This window comes from Arvicola amphibius, chromosome 4, assembly GCF_903992535.2.
Source record: "Arvicola amphibius chromosome 4, mArvAmp1.2, whole genome shotgun sequence".
NCBI classification, from domain to species: Eukaryota; Metazoa; Chordata; class Mammalia; order Rodentia; family Cricetidae; genus Arvicola; species Arvicola amphibius.
In genome coordinates this window covers 38,896,988-38,909,989 of record NC_052050.1, presented here as the reverse complement: position 1 = coordinate 38,909,989, position 13,002 = coordinate 38,896,988, and positions in this window count along the sequence as shown.

The following is a 13,002-nucleotide window of genomic DNA, read 5'->3' as shown; positions in this document are numbered from 1 at the left end:
GGGCTCCCTGGAAAAGCCAAGGCCTGCCCATCAGAGGGATCCGGATTCCCTCTAGGTGAGGATTGGGTGGGAACATTGGGATGCCCTCTAGAGCCTGGTTTCTTCCACCATCGTTCAGATAGCACAGGCTGGTTCCCAGACTGAGACCTCGGGCACATGTTGATTGGTTTGATCATCTGTCACCCTGCACAGCTTTCCCCAGCACCTGCTGTGTGCCAGAGCCTTCAGGATGAAGCGGTCTGAGCGCTGCATTAATCTTTGGGCATAAAGATACATCTATAGAGGCAGTGTGATACTATGTATATAGCAAAAGAATAGTAGTAGGCTCACCCCTGAGGCTGATGACCTATCCGACATGGGTTCTTGTTTCTGTTAACTGTACCATGCACGAATTCCATCTTGTGAAGAGGAACTTAAACCCAATAAGAAAGTGGTTGGTTACTTCCTTCTGCAAGCACAGCCACTTAGAGGAGATCTAGAACCAAGCCCTAGACATGGCCTGGCTCTCCTGGGGCGGGACCTACACTTGAAGCTCAGCATGGAAGCCACCCCTATAGTCTTAGATCTAGACTCCAGTTCAGACCACCCCCATGCCATCGTGACCACAGTTCTGTTGTGGTGGGAGGGCTGAGGTAGGGGCATGCAGCTCTGGGACAGTTGGCCTACTTTCTCCTGCTTCTCTCCTGTGTGCTCACCATGCTTGCTGCTGTGAAGTGTTAACTGTTGCCTAGCATTGCCAGCCCTGACATCACCATGTAGCCATAAGACCTTTTTCCTTTCCCAGGCCAGTTTCTCTGTGTGAGACATAATAAAATTGGATGAAATCAGTGATTTTTCTCCAATAATTTTAAGCACAGAAATGTATGCCACACATAACACAATACGCCATAACATCTTCATACCACATACAGATGATAGGTGTCACGATAGATAACGATAGATGAAAGCCAGTAGGTGGATGAAGGAAAGTGAGGTCTCACGAGTCCCACTTTCCCCAGGACACCATGGCAGCCCTCAAACACATCCATGAAGCCAGTAGACAGGCACTAAGTCTGCTGTCACCATGCCACTGAGAGCCCACAGGGCACTGCTGATAGAAGCATACGCGGACCTCCACGCTCCCTTTCCCTGAGACCTCAGTATCCCAATAGAGGTGTGCCCCAGGGAGATGGACTAGCTCCAGCATCCATGGACACTCGATATGGGATTAGAGCCACAGGCACCGGAAAGGCTTGGGTGGTAGCAGACAGGGGCCCGTACCAGTCCTGTCCACCTTCCCACAGGCAAACTGTTCAGATGCTGCAGAAGCACCATTTGTCATCTTGTGCTCCCTTTGATGTGCCGAGAAGGAAGGAGGATGAACACAGACACAGCCTCTGCTCCCTCTCCCACTTAATTGGAACCCAATTAAGTGAATAATTGTTACAAATGTGAAATCACCTTCCACAGCTTGGGGATGTGGCCTGCACACAGCATGAGCCGCAGGCCTCTTAGAGACAGATTTGACCTAGTGCTTGGATCCCCACTTTGACCTCCAGAGCTCCCCACTCTTACTCTCCACTAGTGACCATAAAACTCAGCCAGCCGCCACCCCAACTCATGGCTGTTGAACAGAGTAGTCCATCCAGGCTTCAGCCTCTGCTCAGACATTCACACCCTGCTAGATTGTCTCTGTGCAGGCATGGCTCACTAACCCTGAGCTCACGCATACGGGCTCACCCCTAATAAGTGGCAAACATGCATAGGAAGTAAATCAAGGCAGAGAGCTTGGTGCCACCAAGGACAGTGAGAAGAATCCAACTGGAACATCAAAAGCCTTAGGCAAAAGCTTTCTAAGGAAGGAGATGTGCTCCCGGGACTGTCCACAGTCCGTCTTTCCTGACAGAGGGAGCAAGGACAGGTATACGGAGAATCAGAGCATGGAAGACAAATTGCTCACTTTAGGGAGTGTCCTAGAAGCCCATGAAGTGAACACCCCACCCCCAGAGGTATTTGTTGACATCACTTATACCTACAGTCCTCTGGGCAGTGGAACCATGGTGGGATGGTTCATTTGGTGTAAGATTCTGCACACGGGCTTTTAGAGCAGGAAGACTTTATTAGTGACAGAGACAAAGTGGATGGCAAATCCCTTTGCAACTGTGTGTTGAGGACTTGGATTGAATTGGGGTTGTCTAGGATCTGGGTTGTCTGGGTTCAGATGTGCTTAGTCAGAGGATGATGATCTTGGCCACTCAGTAGAGTCTGCCGTCCAGCTTAGCATCTGAATTTGCTCCTATTCAATTCTTGGACTAACCCAATGCTAAAGCAAGGCAGGGAGTAGAGAATAGCTGGGACCCAGAAGCCAGCATTGGCATAAGGCTCCTGGCATTGAGATTGGTCCAGGGAGATTTCCCAATGCAGAAAGACTGGGTGGGTGAGAGATCTGGAAGGATCTCAGGGGTCAAAGGACAAGGCTTGGAGAGGAGAAAGTATATTGGAGATGGGCCCATGCTATTAGCGTGTGTGTACAGGTTCATGCTTATATGTATGTACATACGCATGTAAAGTCCAAAGGTCTATGTTAAATGTTTTCCATTTCCACACTCTGGTTTATTGTTTGAGACATGGTCTCTTACTAACTTTGGAGCTCACTGAATTGGCTAGGCTGACTGGCCAAGAAGCCTCAGGGACTCTTTTGCCTCTACCTCCCCAGTGCTAGGGTTACAGGTACCTGCCACCACACCTAGATTTTTATATGGGTCTCCGTATTTGCACAGTAATCACTTAACCAATGGAACCATCTCAGATCAGTCCCCAGACCGATCTTTGAATGATTCGGAGGAAGCCTATTTTTGTTTTCTATCTGTATCTGTGGTTGCCTTTCTCACGTGGTTCTCTGTTCTGGGTCTAGGGGCTCAAGGCAGGCCTCCTAGCACCGCTGTTAAGTCTCTCTGTTTATGAAGATGGAGCTGTTTACTGCATGAATTGTGAATAACGTGTTCGGTGGGCTAGCCTTGGAACGCTAGCACAAACACCACACGCTTAGCATTCCAGATCTGAAGTCCAGAATGCTCCAAACTCAAGAGACATTTTGAGCGCAGATGTGACCTCCCCCAGGTGGAAAATTCCACACCCCACCTTATTAAACAGGCCACAGTCAAAATGCAGATGCATTAGAAATAATATATATGAAATATCCATCAAGGTACATATTTGAGCAAGACATAAAACGAATTTCGTGTTTACTCTTGGGTCCTATCTCTAAAATGTCACCAACCGAAAAGAATCTGAAACTCAAGACCTTTTTAACCCTGAGAAGTGTTTTCAGGCTCCACCTGTCAATCTCCAATCAACTGTTCATAAGCAGTGTACTTAAAATTAAAAAGTCTGGGTGGAACATTAATGTAGGAGGGGACAGGGTCAGACAGACACAGCCTGCTTGACCTGTCCTAGCAGGAGTCTCTTGAGGGTCCTCTCTGAGGTGTTTCGTTCCCAGACTGGTGGACATAGGGCTTGGAGCCAAGGAGAAGCAGCTGAGACCCGAGAAGAGCTGCTGACAGGTGTGGGACAGGCCTGGCCCTGAGCCAGCAGTGGAGCTGGGAATGCATAGAGCATGGGGATGCTTTTCTAGGGTCCTGAAGGGGGGAGACCAAGAAAACAGCTGGAGAGGGGGAACTGTGAGGCCCAGTGAGGGCATCTGTGGGAGCTGGGGTACGGAAGCCCTAGGTCTACATGGACTCTCATTGACATTCACTGTGGCAGAGAAAAGATCTCCAACTTGGATAATGGGGATGGATGGACAAGTGGCCTGGTTGCTGCCTCTGCCTCCTCATCCCTTGTCCTTCTCCCTCCTCTTGTTTTTTGTTTCGTTTGGGTTTTGGTTTTGGTTTGCAACAGGGTTTCTCTTTGTAGCCCTAGCTGTCCTGGATCCCCCTTCTCTAGACCAGGCTGATCTTGACCTCAGAAATCCACCAGCCCCTGCCTCACTAGGACTGGGATTAAAGGCATGTGTCACCAACTCCTGGCATCCTGCCTTCTTGAAGTATAAAATTCTGGCAAATACAGCCAACAGGCATTCTGTGAACTAAGGTACTCAAGGAGTTCTGGCCGATAGACAGGCATGGGGGCGGGCAGGTAATTTGCCCCTTCATTGCTGAGGAGAGAGAAAGCTCCTAAGAGAGGGAGACAGTGGCACCCAGCCCTGGGAGGATCATGTTCTGCTGCTGCCCCCTAGGAGGCCCAAAACTGTCAAAGATCCCATGCAAAGTGTCTTTGGAGCCCTCCTTCCGCTGATCTCATACCATTGACCCATTGCCCTCAGAATAAGGGGATTGGGGTCTCCACTGAAGCTGTTCAGTCAGCCCTAGGGGGAGCGAGGTATTTACCCAGAGACCACTTTTTGTTCCCCAAGCCCCAGCCCTGCTTCCTGAGGATGGTGGACTCAGAGAGGCAGCCATTCACAGGGGAGATGACCCCGTGGCCTTGGGGGAGGGCTGTCCCTGACCACACAGGGTGACAGTGATTAAATGCACCAGCAGCTGGGCCATTGGGCCCTCCCTGCTGCTAATTTGGGTCAATTAAGCCAATTTGTCTTTGTTGACTGGATGTCCCCTCTCTGTAATGGCTTTGGCCCCTCTGGGACCAGGGAAGAAAAAATGGGGAGGAGGAGTCTCCTGACTACAAGGCTCTTCTCCTCCCCCCACGACACCCCAAAGCCCTGGGCTCAGGGGGTTTCTGGACCCTTGTGACCTTCGCATTGTCCTGAGGGTGTTGTCAGCAGCCTCATCCGGCAGCTGCCCCAGACTTCACCTCGTCTCACAGCAGAGTGAACTGTTCAGAGTGCTCAGAAGGGAGCTGAACCCAGCCGTGGGGCCCTAGGCCCAGTATTACTCTGTCCATACCTTCTGACCTCTGTCCTTCCCCAAAATGCTTGCTTTGGGCTGGTCCTGCTGCTATGAAACCCCCTCCCCAGGTTTCCTTGGAAACTCACTTCTGAGGTAATCAGGTTCTACCTTGCTCAGAAGAAAGGGAAGAAGGCTCAAAAATTGATGGCTTCAGAGGAAAGAGTGCTGTCTGGCACTGGGCATGCTCCTGAGAGTGTTTCTGGCTGTAGGATTATAATGAACCTATACCCACAAGTCTGGCCTCCCCACTGTTGACAAAGGTCAGAGGCCAGACTGCCACACAGCCCTGTCTCCTCTTGCTGTGAGCCCTGCATGCCTCTTCATTTCCTGGACCTCAGTTTACCTCTATCTAGCCCTGGAGGCATGGGGCGATGGTTGGCCTGGTCTCCTGTAGCTCTCATATTGGAAGGGTTGGCCTAGAGGTAGTGTAGTATGATAGGCAGTTTTCTCTTGTTCCTGCCTCAGAAATGTCACATTACTTCTTTCTCCACTCTGGACAAATGAGTCAGGGAACTGTTGTCATATATAGGGACACGTGGGGACCAAGAAGACACAAAGCTTCCTTGTGTTTCCCAAAGAAGTTGCGTCATCTCCGCAGACTCAGTGGAGGGAGGTACTATCCAGGTCAGTGGGTCATGGGGGAAGGGGCAGCAGTCTCTGGGGAGAAGACAGCCGGGGAACAGAGCTAGGCAGGATCAGTCCCAACCGTGCACGCATGGGTCAGTCATGCACACACATAGGATGGCTTCCTGAGCCCACCCTGTGACAGATGAAGATGAGAACAGGTCAGAGGGGGACAGAAACAAGTTGAGGTGTGAGTCATCACTTGGAGTGCTTTCTCTCTAAATACAGCTCACTGGACTTGTCCTGTGTGGCATCAAGGATACCTTCCCATAAGCTGTAGCCCTTGGTCTGAGCTCTTTTGTGTGGGCCCAGTGGTCCCCATGCTTGAGTCCTAGGTGCTTATCTGAGTGGACGAACCTAGTGGATAGAAGGGAGACTAAGTGAGAGGCTAAGGTGCAGAACAGTGGCAGTGTAAGAGATCCGTGCCCTCTTCCTGCACCAAGTTAAGGGCTAAGCCCCTGAGGTGTGTCACATGTGTGACCTGCTCAGCTGCCTGTGCGTCAGTACTGAAGATGTGGCGCTAAAGGCTGATAAGGGGCTCACTAACAACTCAGAGTCCCACAGGGACCCCAGGGAATGGCTCGGTCCCTTCTCTCACTGCTGGTGTAGACATGGAGACCCAGGTGATTCCCAGCCAGAAAGCTGTGCAGGTACATGCCGTGGGGGCAGTCCATGGTTCTTGGGTCCAGTGGCCTCCTTGTTCATGCTGAATTGTCACCCATACTGTCTGGGTACCCGCGGAGAAGGGGAAGTGTGTGGTAGTTTGCCTTCTTGGGGGCCTGACAGACGGGTACATATAATGAGGCTGAAGGCACATTGGCTTAAATCATGGAAGGCCCCTCACCACTTCTCCTTCCCCGGGTATGCTCTTGACAAGGTCCCCCACCAGTCAGCCTTTTCCTGGGGGTGGTTCTGGGTTCCCAGGCTGTGCCTTCCCACCTTTCTAAGTCTCCTCTACAGTGCCTGTCCCCTAGCTGGTGTGCCTTCCTGGGTACCCCATCTCTGCTGACAGCCTTGAGATCCAGTGGAAAGATGCCCTTTGAATGTTCTGTTAGGTCCTCAACCCTGTCCCTCTCCTAGGCTGGACCCCATATTGTTCCCCCCCTTTACTCAGATGTCAAATAGGAGCCATAACTGTTGTCCTACCTACCCTTCCTCCCCACCCTTCCCTCCACACCTGGCCCGAGCCCACCTGGTGTCTGGACTTTGTTACCAGAAAGTCACACCTAAAGTGACAGTAAGCACCATGCACCATGTGCTCAGATGGCCCTGGGCCCTGACCTGGGGGCTTTTAATTTATAAGCCCCCCCAACACCAGTAGCAGGAGGAGGTGATCACTGGGGCAGCAGCAGGAGGAGGAAGAGGAGACCACTGGCCCAGAAGTGACCAGAACTTGTCCAGATAGCCCTTGTCAGTGTGGAGCAGCCAGGCCTTGGCAGTTAGTTTGTGCTCCTCAGAGAGCTCTCAGGAAGGGCCCTTTCAGTCACTCTTGATGCTCAGGAACTGTCACTCAGCTCGACCTGGGCAATCGCATCCTTAGAGCGCCCCCTGCAGCCTGCTTTCCGAGTTCCTTCTCACATAGTCAGCCAACTTGTCCCCAACACCTTCTGTCCCCCAATCAGGAGAGATGCCCCAGTTCCAACTAGTGACTCCCATCGCCCTGTTTTTGACCTTACCGTGTCTTCAATGTGTCACACATTTCCTTACTCTCTTCCCCAAACACATGCGCCTCACCCCATACCAATGACCAGTGACATCAGACCTTAGCATCCTGAGGGACCCCAGTTCTCTCTCTGACCACCACCTGCTTGCTCTTCCTGCCTGTATTTCTGTTGCTGGTTTTGTGTTTTGAGACAGTACCTCAGTGTATAACCTAAGATGGTCTAGAACTCACTGCCATCCTCCTGCATCCGTCCCAGAGTGCTGGGATTATGGCTCGACACTATCAAACCTGGCGTCCTAGCTAATCCCTAGCTATTCTCCTCACTGCAGGCTCTGCTCAGGCCTTCCGGATGGGAATCCTTACCCCTGCACTACGCCCCCAGAAACTCTGTTAGTTGTTTGCAGTTCTGTCCCCTCAGAGACCAGTTGTGACCTCCCTATGAACCCCCCTCCCCCAGCACTCATGGGGCCTGGAAGGAAGGAACCAAAGAGTAGATGCACTCTGAGGAGAGAGAGCCCGTGGCTCGGGTAAAAGATTGCTATTTATAGCAGCTGCCAGCGTTCATTACCAAGGCAATTCTAGACCAGGCTTTGGAAGCCCTCGCCTGTCCCTCTGCCAGCCCAAGAGGAAGGTGGGAAGGTGGCTGACTCTGTAAAGGACTGGTGACTAAGCCCCAAGAGGTTAAGCAGATTACTCAAAGTCATACAGCAGGAAAGAGGCTGGGCTAGGATTTGAAACTACCTTCTCTGGGTGCAGAAGGGAGACTTGTGGGTCCCGGGGCCTGAACCCAGCTGTCCTGTGTGGCTCAGGGAACCAGGTAGCCCAGGGAAGAAGCAGAATATTTGGAAGGTGCAAGAGCAGACTGTGCTGGTCTTTTACTTCCTGGAAGGCACTTGTATCTCCTTATGTAATCAACCGTGACGTCGTAAGTGAGCAGACACAGGTCTCTTACTCTTGACTATTGAATGGTCAGTTTGAGGCTCTCAGACCATGAATAGTATGGCAGGTAAGGCTGGGTCCAGCTCAGGAACCGTGTTGTGAGTCAAAGCTGGGCACAGCAAAGCCTTAGGAACAGAGGCTAGGCACCCTCAGTGCACCCTCTACAGGGGATGAGGTCATGTAAACAGGATTTTAATGCCAACACCTATTGAAGGCCTCCCTCTGCTGAAGCTAATCCACCCCAGCCTTGTGACTACCCAGATGGGGACCATGTCCCATACAAGCAGATGATGAAAGAGCCCTGTGCTAAGTAAGGCACAACCCTAAGCCAAGGCCTTGTGTATGGACATATGGAGGGTGGGGTGGCATTCAGAGGCCCCCTCCACACATCTGTGAAAGATTTTTCATCAGATATTGTCACAGAAGCACACATAACACATACCCTCAATACATACACACTCAAGAAATCTCATGATCTGAAGCAAGGAAAGTCAGCAGGTACCCAAAGCTTGGCTGTATGGACCTGGGCTTTGTCTGCTGGACTGAGAGTTGTCTGCCTATGTTTCTCCCACTGTGTGTGTGTGTGTGTGTGTCTATGTGAGTGTGTATCTGTGTGTATGTGCATATCTGTGTGTACTTGTGTATGTGTGTGAGTGTGTGTTGGGGGGTGTTGCTAGGGAGTGAGCCAAAGGTCTTCTACAAGCTAAGCAAGCTCTCTACTGCTGAGCTACCTCCCCAGGTCCTCTTTTTTTTAAAAAAAAAAAAATACTTTATTTTTGTGTGAGTGTGCACACACACTTACATGCCACTGCATATATGTGGAAGTCAGAAGACCACTTTTAGGAGTCAGTTCTCTCCCTCCATCCCGGGCTCTGGTGGTTGAACTCCATTTGCTGGACTCATGCAGCAAGCTTGTGTATCTGCTGACCCATCTTGCAAGTCTCCCAGCCCCTCTTTTTATTGAGTTATTTTGAAGCAGGGCCTCAGTAAGTTACCAAGATTGCCTTGAACTTTCTTGACATTCCAGGCAGGTCTTTAATTTATGATCCCCCTGTCTCAGTCTCCTGAGTAGCTGGGGTTGAAGGCTTGTGCCAGCACACTGGGCTGTCTGTAGGTTACTTCTAACGGCCACTTCTTCGATCTGTTCTGTGAGACAGTGTCTTGGGTATCCCAGGCTGACCGTGAACCTGCAATGTATCTGACGCCAGCTGTGTATCTGTATCCTTCTGCCTCAGCCTCTCAAATGCTGAAGTGACAATTCCGTACCGCCACACCTGAATTTGCCACCCTTTATGTATACCTGGTCCAATTTGCAGTGTGGTATATTCTGCCCTTACTGACAATACTGTCTTGCGAGCCTCTATGGGTAGGTACCCTGTGGGTAAAAATATTATCAGCTACCACAAGCCAAGCACTCCCCAAGTCCAGAGAGGATGGTGTTCTTTCCTGCAGGCTAAGAACAGGCTGTAGCTTGTTCTGCTGCGTTAGAGCCTAAAGAATTGGGACCAGTAGTGTGTCAATTGCCCAGCAGCAGAGCACGCCAGAGGTTAGAACTGGAAAGAACTCCAACAACCACCCACAAAAGGAACTGAAATCCAGGGACTAGAAAGACATGCCCTGCCTGAGTCCTACAGCAGGACTGGATAGAACAGAAGAACCACCAACCTGGTCCTGGATCTGATGTGCCCCAGGTTCTTCCTGTCTGCCCTGGATTTGGTGTTCACCATGTGTTCTGCCTGTTTGCTGCCTCCCAGACTGCTGCAAAAGAGGTGCCTAGCCTAGAACCAGGTACGACCAGTGTGTCGGTCATCAGTCACTAGTAGCTAGAATGCCACCGCTTGTGCTGTGCTGTCTGTCCTGCAGAGGCAGTGAGCAGGGATAGGAAATGGACCTTTAAGCTGTGCTGTTATTCAGAGAGCCTGCAACCAGAGAAAGCAGCGGATTGACATCTTTGCCAGCAGGCTTTATAGAGAACTAGAAGGGAACTGAATAAAGGTCACTCTAGAACTCAGCCTCGCTACTCTGGGAAGGTGATTAGACACATGTCTGAGACCTAATATATGTGCCTGTAGTAGTTGGAGTGTAATTGGCTCCCATAATCTCATAGGGAGTGGCACTGGTAGGTGTGGCTTTGTTGGAGTGGGTATCGCCTTGTTGGAGGAAGTATGTCACTGTGGGGGTGGGCTTTGAGGTTTCCTATGCTTACGATACCGCCTAGTGTCTCAGTCAACTTCCTGTTTCCTGCAAGATGCAGGACCCTCAGCTCCTCCTCCAGCACCACAGCTGTGCGTGCTGCCATGTTCCCCACCATGATGATAATGGACTGAACCTCTGAAACAGTAAGCGAGCCCCCTCAATTAAATGTTTTCCTTATAAGTGTTGCCTTGGTCATGGTGTCTCTTTGCAGCAGTAGAAACCCTAACAAGACGGTGGCCTCCTCCGTGTCACCCCAGTGCTCTCCTCTCCTCTGCATGTCTGGGTTCATGCAGTTCAAAAACATCACATCTCGCTAGTTAGTACCCGCTGACTTAACCTTGTATTCCTTCAGAAGTGTGTGTGCTGGTGTGAGTGGGGATTAACAGAGAAAAACAAACCATTCACAGTGTGTACATGACACTCTGTGGGGCACAAGGGTGTCTGTACAGCAGAGAATATGATAGCAGTGTCTCCATCCATCTCTAGGGGACACTTGCGGGCCGCTAGGGTACCACGAGCCATCCTCCGCTTCAGCAGCTTCCTGACATAGCCACTCAAAGAACTCAGGACAGCTACTCACTGTTCCCAACTCCTGTGAGAATTGATAAAGAGCACAGCCAACGGTCCCATGAAGCGGTGTGCGGAGAGAGAGATCTTCCCCTTTGAGTCTGGGGCACACCACTGTCCTGTCACATGTTGTTTGCCAAGCCAGCAGCTTCCCATGCCCCTCACTGTAGGCTCCTAATGGAGGATCCCCTAAGTAGACACAACAGGTGAAATCTCCGAGGCGTTGGTATTCAGCCTGGACTCCTGGTCCCAAAGTGCCTAGGGTCAATGGGTGGGACTAAAAGTTTCAATTCTCCAGCCCTGTGGTTGGTTCTTCTGCCAATCAAGGTGCCCTCCCCCCATATCAGCACATTGACATAATTAGCTCAAGTGTGTTTGGAAGGGCTTTCTGTGGTTGTCAAACCCTGCTCCTCTCATCCTTTCTAGGGGAATTCCAGAGTCTGGGCGGTCCCTGAGGGAACAGAGGACAAGATTAAGTACACAGATCTTAAATCACGGAATCACCCTTCCCCCAGGACAGTAGAGCTGGACCAGAGTCCCAGATCTGGAGCCTGGGATGCAGCTGAGCTGCTGTGACCTCTGTCCAAGGTTGAGATCATGGCTGTGGTCAAAAGGGATGTAGGGCAGAGGTCATGAGGGCCTTCTAGGCTTGATGCTGCTGTCTTGTCATCACTGCTAACAAGGCCCCAGGATGGAACTTTCTCAGCAGAGTTGTACTTTTGAGGTTCAACTTTGACCTTCTCTTTTTTAACCTTGCCATAAGAGCTGCGTGCAGGCTAAGCAAGCAATCTGCCACCAAGATACATCCCAGCCCAACTGTAACCTTCTGAGGGGGACCTTTCTCTTGACCTTGTGCTGGGAATGTTGACTGCCAACTTCTCTGCCATCTGTGTCTTCCCATAATGGAGGACCTGGTGCTTGGCAACCAGCGCCAACTGCAGGCACTTCAAACACACAGAACACAGGGGTTATCTTGTTAGTCCAAGCCTGGGGAGCAGGTGGCCTTAGCGATGAAGAGGATGTAGGTGCTTTATGTGGCCTTTGCAGAAGCTGTGGACGTCAGATGACCTCAAAACTGCCTCGTTGAATGTTCCATCCAACATTTGGAGTCTGGAGGGTGAGGGCAGTAGAGGTATGACTGATATGGCCTCATTCCCACATGGCCCTCACAGCAGGACCCCAGGGTGGGATCAGATCTGAATTGCTGTCATCTCAGGCTTCTTGGAATAAAGAGAAAAAAACCAACCTGTGAACCAGCCTGGCTATACAGTGAACCAGCCCAGCTGTGCAGTCAGGACAGGCTTTCTGGAGGCAGAGGCACCTCTAAATCTATCCAAATGGTGTGGATTCTAAGAAGCAGTGATGAAGAAGTATATTCTAGGAGTTTGGGGATGTCTGGGAAGGTTCTAGGTTCAGTTCCATGCAAGACTGCCTATTCTCACCTGTGCCTCCATGCTGGGCTTCCAGGACCCTATAGTAGAAGTAGGTAGGGGCAGATGGAGTACACCTCTACCCAGAGGGCAGTGGGAGGCACCGTGTACCCCATGCCAACAGAGCCCTAGTTGGGGAGCCTTGCCCTCCTTGCCCAGCTGACCTCATGGGTGATGAGCTCTGGATTATCTGTTGCTTCTAGCTCCCGGCGGCCCCTGGGATCAGTAGTCTGTGTTCTTTCGCTTCCTCTGCTGCTGTTCGCATCTATGGGCAGGAGCATGCTCGAGAACAGAGTACCATTCCTCTGCTCCAGTGCTCAAGTGGCTCCCCATTGCTAAGGCTCAACGGATAAACATTATTAAGGGGTTAGAACCTATAAGACAGGTAGAACCTGTGTGAAAATCTACAGTGAAGCTGCCGCTGGGAGTGGGGCTGCTCTGTAGAGCCCCAGGGCTCCAGGGAGTGTTGGAGAACTTTCAGAATCGATCTCAGCTCCTCACTTGACATTCAAGGGCTTGGCCCTCTTGGTGTCAGGCCACCTAGTCCAGTCCCAGCACTCTATACATCTCTACCACATGCTCCGCCTTCCAAACTGCCTTTTAGCCCTGACTCTTGTTACCTTGTTCTCCCTTCCTGCAATGTCTCTGACCTCACCCAGTCCCTCAGCACACAGAAGTCCCCAACCCAGTGTCCCAG